Consider the following 8,629-nt stretch of genomic DNA (forward strand, 5'->3'; position numbering starts at 1 on the left):
TCCAAATTTGCTGGCATATTGAGTGCAGCATTTTCACAGCATCATCTTTCAGGATTTGGAATAGCTCAGCTGGAATTCTATCACCTCCACTAGCTTTGTTCATAGTGATGCTCTCTAAGGCCCACTTGACTTCACATTCCAGGATGTCTGGCTCTAGGTCAGTAATCACACCATCGTGATTATCTGGGTCATGAAGATCTTTTTTGTACAGTTCTTCTGTGTATTCTTGCCATCTCTTCTTAATATCTTCTGCTTCTGTTAGGTCCATACCATTTCTGTCCTTTATTGAGCCCATCTTCGCATGAAATGTTCCTTTGGTAGCTCTGATTTTCTTGAAGAGATCTCTAGTCTTTCCCATTCTGTTGTTTTCCTCTATTTCTTTGCATTGATTGCTGAAGAAGGCTTTCTTATCTCTTCTTGCTATTCTTTGGAACCTGCATTCAGATGTTTATATCTTTCCTTTTCTCCTTTGCTTTTCGCTTCTCTTCTTTTCACAGCTATTTGTAAGGCCTCCCCAGACAGCCATTTTGCTTTTTTGCATTTCTTTTCCATGGGGATGGTCTTGATCCCTGTCTCCTGTACAATGTCATGAACCTCATTCCATAGTTCATTAGGCACTCTATCTATCAGATCTAGGCCCTTAAATCTATTTCTCACTTCCACTGTATAATCATAAGGGATTTGATTTAGGTCATACCTGAATGGTCTAGTGGTTTTCCCTACTTTCTTCAATTTAAGACTAGCCCAAAACTTGTCAATGTTGCTAGTAGATGAAGTTTCCACAGACTGGACATTTCTTGAAAACCAGTTCATTCCTATTCATTACACCATTTGTCCTAGGTCTGTAAAGAACCATTGCACTATCCCTGAGGAGAGAACAGCCACATGTTTGAAATCATAGGTGGAAAGTAACTGATGAAACCTTTGAAATGATCCTTTCAGAGTAACAGACTCAAATGCTAGAAGGCCATGGAGAACAATGAACCCCACACAAGGTGGCAGAGAATGTGGAAACTGTGGTGAACTGGAGGGCAGTTCACCACTAAAGGGGGAAGAAGTTATTCAGCATCAGCCAGTGACTGCCATGTGGGAAGTGAGCCCCATGTACGGTGAGCAAATCTGATTTTCCAAGAGAAGCTGGAATGCTAGACTTTTTTTGAAATTGTTTTTGTCTGTGGTAGGTCTTTGTTGCTGCATGGGCTTTGACTAGTTTTGGGAAGCAGGGGTACTCGCTAGTTGTGGTAGGAGGGCTTCTCATTATGGTGGCTTCTCTTATTGCAGAGCACAGGCTCTAGGCAAAAGGGCTCAGTAGTTGCTGCGTGCAGGGTTAGTTGTCTGGCAACATGTGCCATCTTCCCGGACCAGGGATCGAACCCCTGTCCCCTGCAGTGGCAGGTGGATTCTTAACCCCTGGACCACCAGGGAAGTCCTTGGAATGCTAGATTTCTAAAATGTGATATCTCCTTGTCATTCCTTCTTTAAAGTAAAGGTGAAAAAAAAAATCAAGTAAACCAAACACACATACGACCAGATTTAGCTCATAGAGCGCCAGTTTGTGATATCTGATCTACTACAATCTTCTTTTGCATGTTAGGATCCAGCTGCCCAGAATGATGAAGCTCCCGTGTCATTATTACCCAGGAGAAGGTTCTAGACTGGTCCTTGGATCTCTGTGGGCAGCCCTGGGTCTTTTGAATATAGACCAAAGGGTGGGAGCTAATGGCATTGGAGTGTGTATGTGTGAGAGGGAGAGGTAGAGTATGAGGGGAGAGAGGAAAGGACTCTGGTGAGGCAATAAGATGAACAGAGAGTGTTGACTTTGACCCCCATAAGTATACTTCTCAGAGTTTGCTGGGAGAGTTATATAAAATTGGGCAGGAGTGGGGATTGCGAAGGAGGCAACAATGACTAAATCGTTTCAAAAAATTCTTGAAAGGTCCAGTGCTGGCCAATAAAATTTTCTGTGATTATGGAAATGTTCTCTATCTGTACTGTCCAATGTGCCATTAGCCACGTGTGGTTACTCAGTACTTGGAATGTGGCTAATTTGACTGAAGGGCTAAATTTAAAGTTAGAAGTTAACTATGGCTAGTGAATTAGGCAATGTGAGATAGACCAATATATCTTAAAGTATGTTTTGTCTTCCTTTGTGGGTGACATGTGGATAATTAAGACTGAAAAACAAGTCTGCATTTGTAGCGACACTTATTCTCTACACACACACCCCCCAAGCCCATGATTTCATGGATACTGTTGCCTGGCTGAGATCAAGTTTAAAAAGGAAATTAGTTAAAAAGAAATGTTAGTAAAATTTTTCAGTAAATATTTTTAATAAATAGTATATGGTTGGTATATACAAAGGACAAATTTCATAAAGGTCATGCAAATGACTGAAACGTGAATAACAAGGAACTATATGGATTTTTATCAAGTTGTGGTCTTACATACCACTGATAATTCATAAAATACTATTTCAATATAAAAAGTATCACATCAGAAAGTAAAATAAGTTTGGGAAATTTTCAAGCAGGTTTGTTGTTGTTGTTTCTGTTTTAACTGCAGAATTTTTTGAAGTCGCACTTTCACTTTTCACTTTCATGCATTGGAGAAGGAAATGGCAACCCACTCTAGTGTTCTTGCCTGGAGAATCCCAGGGACAGGGGAACCTGGTGGGCTGCAGTCTATGGGGTCGCACAGAGTTGGACACGACTAAAGCAATTTAGCAGCAGTTTTCTTTATAACCCAGTTTGGGAAACAGCGTGGAAGGCAATGGCACCCCACTCCAGTACTCTTGCCTGGAAAATCCCATGGACGGAGGAGCCTGGCAGGCTGCAGTCCATGGGGACGCTGAGGGTCGGACATGACTGAGCGACTTCACTTTCACTTTTCACTTTCATGCATTGGAGAAGGAAATGGCAACCCACTCCAGTATTCTTGCCTGGAGAATCCCAGGGACGGGGGAGCCTGGTGGGCTGCTGTCTATGGGGTCGCACAGAGTCGGACATGACTGAAGCAACTTAGCAGCAGCAGCAGTAGCCTCTGTGCAGTCTTTGTTGCAACTACTTAACTCTGCCGTTGTAATGCAGAGGCAGCCATAGGTAAAATAGAAACAAATGGCTGTGTTTCTGCAACACTTTACTTATAAAAGCAAGCAGCGGGCTGGATGTTGCCTGCAGGCCATTGTTTGCTGACCCTTGGCCTAAGGTTTCTTCCAGGGTCTCCTGGACTTTTTCTGGGTCTTTTCTAAAAAATCTTTCCCAATATTTGGCAATTCTTAGATCTTCTAGAGGCTTCCTGAATGGTTTGCTTCCTACCCTTTGAATCATACACACATCCTTAAGTGATCTTTGGGAGACATCTTGGTCTTGGAAAATCCTAAAGTGTTTTCACTTTAAAAAAGCTCTGCGGCTCACAGAGCATCCCTCCAGCAAATCTTGAGCCTTTTGCTTTAAAACAGTCCCTTCAAAAAGAGAATATCTTGTTCATCTAGAAAAGAAGTGGGACAGAATCTTATCACACAAAACTTTGGGTTGAATGAGAAATTCTGTGTTGTTGTTGTCAACTTAAAAAAAGTGCACAATGGGAGAGTTGCGAGTTAAGTTTTATTTGGGGCAGTGTGAGGACTGCAGCCCTGGAGAAAGCACCTCAGATAGCTCTACAAGACTGCTTCAAAGAGGCAGGGGGGAAAGACAGTATATGTGTGATTTTGGTGAAGGGGGAGTATATGCAATCAAGAACGTATTTTTTTGTAGAAAGTTTCTGCTGGTCTCATGAAGCTTCTGCTAGTTACAAGAAACAGTCATCATTATGAAGGATTTTAGTGCTGTTCTGGATATGAGGAAATACAAGAATTTGGGCTCATACAATCAGCTCCTGAGAATATCTAACTATCTAAAGACCTATCCTGCCAGTTTGCTGGAGCACAGAGTGCCTCGTTTCTGCTCTCCACCGTGAACTCCTTCAGGGGGTGGTGGAGGTCAGCAGCTGCAGCAGCACATGATTTAATCCTTGTAGAGATAGATGGCAAGCACCCATGGTGAGTGCCAATTTGTGGTTGACCCTGTCAACCTAAAAAAAAAACAAAAAGCACAATGTGTGAGTTAAGTTTTATTTGGGGCAAAATCAGGATGATAGCCTGGGAGACAGCATTTCAGATAGCTCTGAGAAACTGCTCCAAAGGGGGAAGATCAGGATATTTGTGATTTTGGTGAAGGGGGAGTACATGAAATTAAGCACATATTTTTTTGTAGGTTTCTGCTAGTCTCGTGAAGGTTATTACTAGTCACCAGGAGCACACATTGCCATGAAGGATTTTATTGCTTTTCTAGGTATGAGGAGACACAAGAATTGGGCTCATAAAATCTTTTCCTAAAAATATCTAAGTATCTAAAGACCTGTTCTGCCAGTTTTTTCCCCCCTCAGAGCACAGAGTGCCTCATTCCTGGTCTCCACCCTAAACTCCTTTCAGGGTGTATTGATGGTCAGCTGTAGTGGCTCATAATTTGATCCTCGTAGGAAGGTAGACGGCAAGTGCCAATTTGCAGGTGATATAGCTCAGGCTTTTGGAGAAATGAAGGATAATGCCAAGTTTTACAAAAATCCATTCCTAATCTCTGAGAGACTCAGCCTGGAGCAGAGCCATTGAAACTTCTGTGCCTCATCGTCATGTGCAGAGCTGTCGCTTTGACAACACTCTACCCTACCGAAACCTGTCCTGAGCCCAGTGTGGAGGGTGGATGGGCTAACTCTGGGGCAGCTGGTTTTCCAGCTTCAGGATGCGGGAGAGTGGAGGAGGACATTCTCTGGAGGACTGATGACTCAGAAGCACCTGTTAAGAAATGTAGCCCCAGATGTTGGCCACTGCTAAACTGTAGGCAAGGTGGAAGAGGGCAGAGGATGCAGCAGGGAGAACAGTGCCTTAGGAGACACCTTGTTGGTTTCTAGTTTAACCAACCATTAACCTGAATTTGACCTCAGGCACAACTTGAAAGTGGAGAGAGTGGAAAGATCACAGGCTTTGCAGTCTGAAAGAGGTGGATATGAATGCCAGCTGTACCACTTACTGGTTATGTGACCTTGGGCAGGACTCATAGCTTAGCCTTTCTGTACTTATGTGGAAAATGAGAAAGGTGATAAAAGTAACTAACATTCATTGAGTCTCCACTATGTGCTGTGTGGTCACTCAACTAGTACAGACAAGGTGCTCACCCTGAATGAGCCTATGTTTTAACTGGAGCATAGGAAGAGACAGGCAGCACACAAATAATGTAGAGACTTGCAAAGTGTGATATGCATACAATGGAAAATAACTGCCAGGGTTGAAAGTGCCCACTTTCGTTGGGGTAAAAAGGGATGGGCTCCTTGTATAACTGACATTTAAGCTGAGGATGATTTTATTGTGTCCTTACCATGAAACAGATACCTACACTTAAATGCAGGACCTCACTGGAGGTAAGCACTGGCCTTATCATTTTATAAGTGAGAAAACTCTGGCACAGAGGGGTTAAATATCTTACCCAAGGGCATATAGCCTAGGAAAGGGCAAAGTAGGGACTTTAACTTGGACTTTCTGACACCAGATGCTCTGCTGTTTTTTTCATTCTGCTTATCTCACAAAGTGTGCTGAAGCTCAAAAAAGAATAGATGTGAACTGCTTGGCCTGCTTATTAAATATCAGTCCTGTCCTAATACCACTCCTCCATGGTTACTCTTTGGGGATGACTTTCCTGGGGTCCTGAGGTTAAGCCACTAGGGAGCAGGCCCCCAGGCCTTGATCCTGGAGGAGTTCTACATTGAAATAAATATAAATGAAATGGAAGAGGTTCTGCAGCTGGGACCCCACCCTTTTCTAGACTTTGGTCCAGGAAACAGGAAAGGGAAGGAGGGATCTGATCAGGGCAAGAAGACATTAATCCTTACTTAGACTCCAGGTGAGCTCAACAGAGTGTGTTGATCCAGGGACCAAAAGAATAGGTCTCTTAAAGCGGGTTTCGGAACTCTGCCCCGTCCCCCACCTCCCTTTCCTATCTTGGCATGCTCCCTCATATTCTGCTCTGCCTCTCCGGAGAACTGGTGCCTCAGAGATGAAAGCCAAGAAAATGCAACGAGCCATTGGCGGCGCTCACTCAATTGATTTTTACACAAAATTTGCCTTCATGCACGAAGGATGGAAAAATGATCCCATAAATAATGGATAACAAAAACAAATGCAGGGAGGAAATCAATAGTCACACACTTGATACCGCAGGGAGATAGGAGAGGAAAATATGGAGCCCGGTCCAGCTAAACGGCACCCCAGGGAACCGCTTCCTGTTGGAGAGGGAGGGGCACATGTTCCCCTAGCAGACCCCAGGGGATGGTGAGCTGGGAGAGTTTGTCTGGGCTTCTCCTGGTGTGTCAGAGTCAGTCTCAGGACAAAGGAACCATCTGTTCCTCAAGGTTTCCAGCCCACAGACCCAGGTTCCTGCCCTGGTTCTTCTCCTGAGCCTCTGCAGCACCATCTTTCAGAGGTGCCTAAAGGTTTTCATGCTCTATCTGAGGTTTCTCCCTTTCTCTGTTCACAGCACGTTGCCTCCAGATCTGATCACCTGCTCTTCTGCTCCGGAAGCCTCCTGAGCGGCATGGGGGTAGGGGTTTGAATCCTGGTTCTAGCATTTCCTCTGCCTGTGTGACTTTTGGTAAGTCATGCATCCTCTCTGAACTTTAGGTTCTTCATCTGTAAAATGGGGCTGGTAAAATCTTTTCTGGTGGTGTGTGTGTGTGCTCAGTCGCTAAGCTGTGTCTGACTCTGCAACCCCATGGACTGCAGCCCTCCAGGCTCTTCTGTCCATGAGATTCTCCAGGCAAGAATACTGGAGTGGGTTGCCATTCCCTCCTCCAGGGGATCTTCCTGACCCAGGGATCAAACCCACTTCTCCTGTGTCTCCTGCATTGGCAGGCAGATTCTTTATCACTGTGCCATGCTGGTAGGAAGGAGGAAATGATTCACTGTGTATAAAGTGCCTGGCGTCAGTAAATGCACAAAATAGGACAGGTAAAATCACATTCACCTGAGCCCTCCCTCCAAGCTCACCTCCACGACTTCACTGCTTCATGTGTACGTGGGTCAGTAGCCTCGTAATTTTTTTTTCTTTTGTTGGTCACACCACGTGGCATGTGGGATATTACTTTCCTGACCAGGGATTACACCTGCACCCCGTGCAGCAGAAGCATGGAGTCTTAACTACTGGACCACCAAGAAAGTCCTGTTTTTTTTTTTTTTCAGTTTTAATCATATTCAATTTGTTGGACTCAGTGGTACATTCAGTACATTTACATGGTTCAAAATTGAAGAGATGCAAAATGGAATACAGTTAAAAATCCCTTGTATTCCTCTTCCTTTCCACCCAGAGCTACTGTCAATTTCTTATTAGAAATTATTATTTCCTCTTATTATTCCTCTTGTTAGAGGAAGTTGACTAATTCTAAGCATATATATTGGCTTATTTACATGTGCATATGTATAAATATGTATTTATGAATATGTGTTTTCCTGTGTTTTGTTTCCAAGATAGTAATAAACTATGTATACTGTTTTATGCTTTTCTTATTATACTTACATCATGGAGCTTATTCCCTGTTAGTATATAAGGAGTTCATTCTCTCTCTCTCTTTCTTTTACAGCTTCCTATTGTACTCCATTCTAGGGATCTATCATAATTTATTCAACCAATCCCCATTGATGGAACTGAAGGTTTTTTCCCAGTCTTCTGCTTTTATGAGCAATGCTATGATTGGTAACCTTGTACCTATGTGACGTCACCATTTATCTCTTTGGGATGATTACTAGATGTGTCATTGCTGGGTTGGAGGGGCTATGCATTTGTACTTTTGATAGATATTGTCAATTTGTTCTCCACAAAGCATGTGCCTTGAATGCACCCGACAGCATTGTGAGAGAATGCCTCTGTCTCCCACTCTGGCTGGCATTCCCAGGACATCTTCAGCATGTTGCACAAGTCCCTCTACGCATCTGTTAGCCTCCACTCCATGTGCTCAGACTCTGCATGGATTCTCTGCTTCAGACATTCAGAAGTATCCCTTTTCCTCATTGGGTCATACTTTTCTGCTGCTGTAACTTTCACATGCTGTTCCCTCTCCCTGGCATAATTCCATCCACCCTTCAAGTCTTTACTTCAAGGCCATCTCCTCTGTGATGCTTCCCTGTCTTCCTGAGCGGAGTCAGCTGGGAGCTCCTTCCTCTGGCCTCCCACACGACTTGCCATTTGTATAGCACTCATCACAGGTATCATGTTTGTTTATGTACTTACTCTCCATGTCATACTCATCTGTGTGTCCTCAGTAAGAACTGTAAGCACTGAGTTAGTATTTACTGGAGGGACATGCAAGGTGCTGTACTAAACTCCACTGGGGATACAGTGAGAAAAAAGGCAGGATCCTTGCTCTTGGGGAATTACAGAGCTTATCAGAACTCTCTCATCTTAGATAAGTGGATAGCTGTTCATTTTAATCATTTCCATAACCATCACAGAATTCATGTCAACCTTGCAGTGAACTGTACACAGAAGTTAGGGAATGTACGTGTGCCCTAGAGATAAAAGAATAGGCACATAAACAAGCCCATCCTCAT

The sequence above is a fragment of the Bison bison genome, unplaced genomic scaffold (assembly GCF_000754665.1).
Source record: "Bison bison bison isolate TAMUID 2011002044 unplaced genomic scaffold, Bison_UMD1.0 scf7180017864291, whole genome shotgun sequence".
NCBI lineage: Eukaryota > Metazoa > Chordata > Mammalia > Artiodactyla > Bovidae > Bison > Bison bison.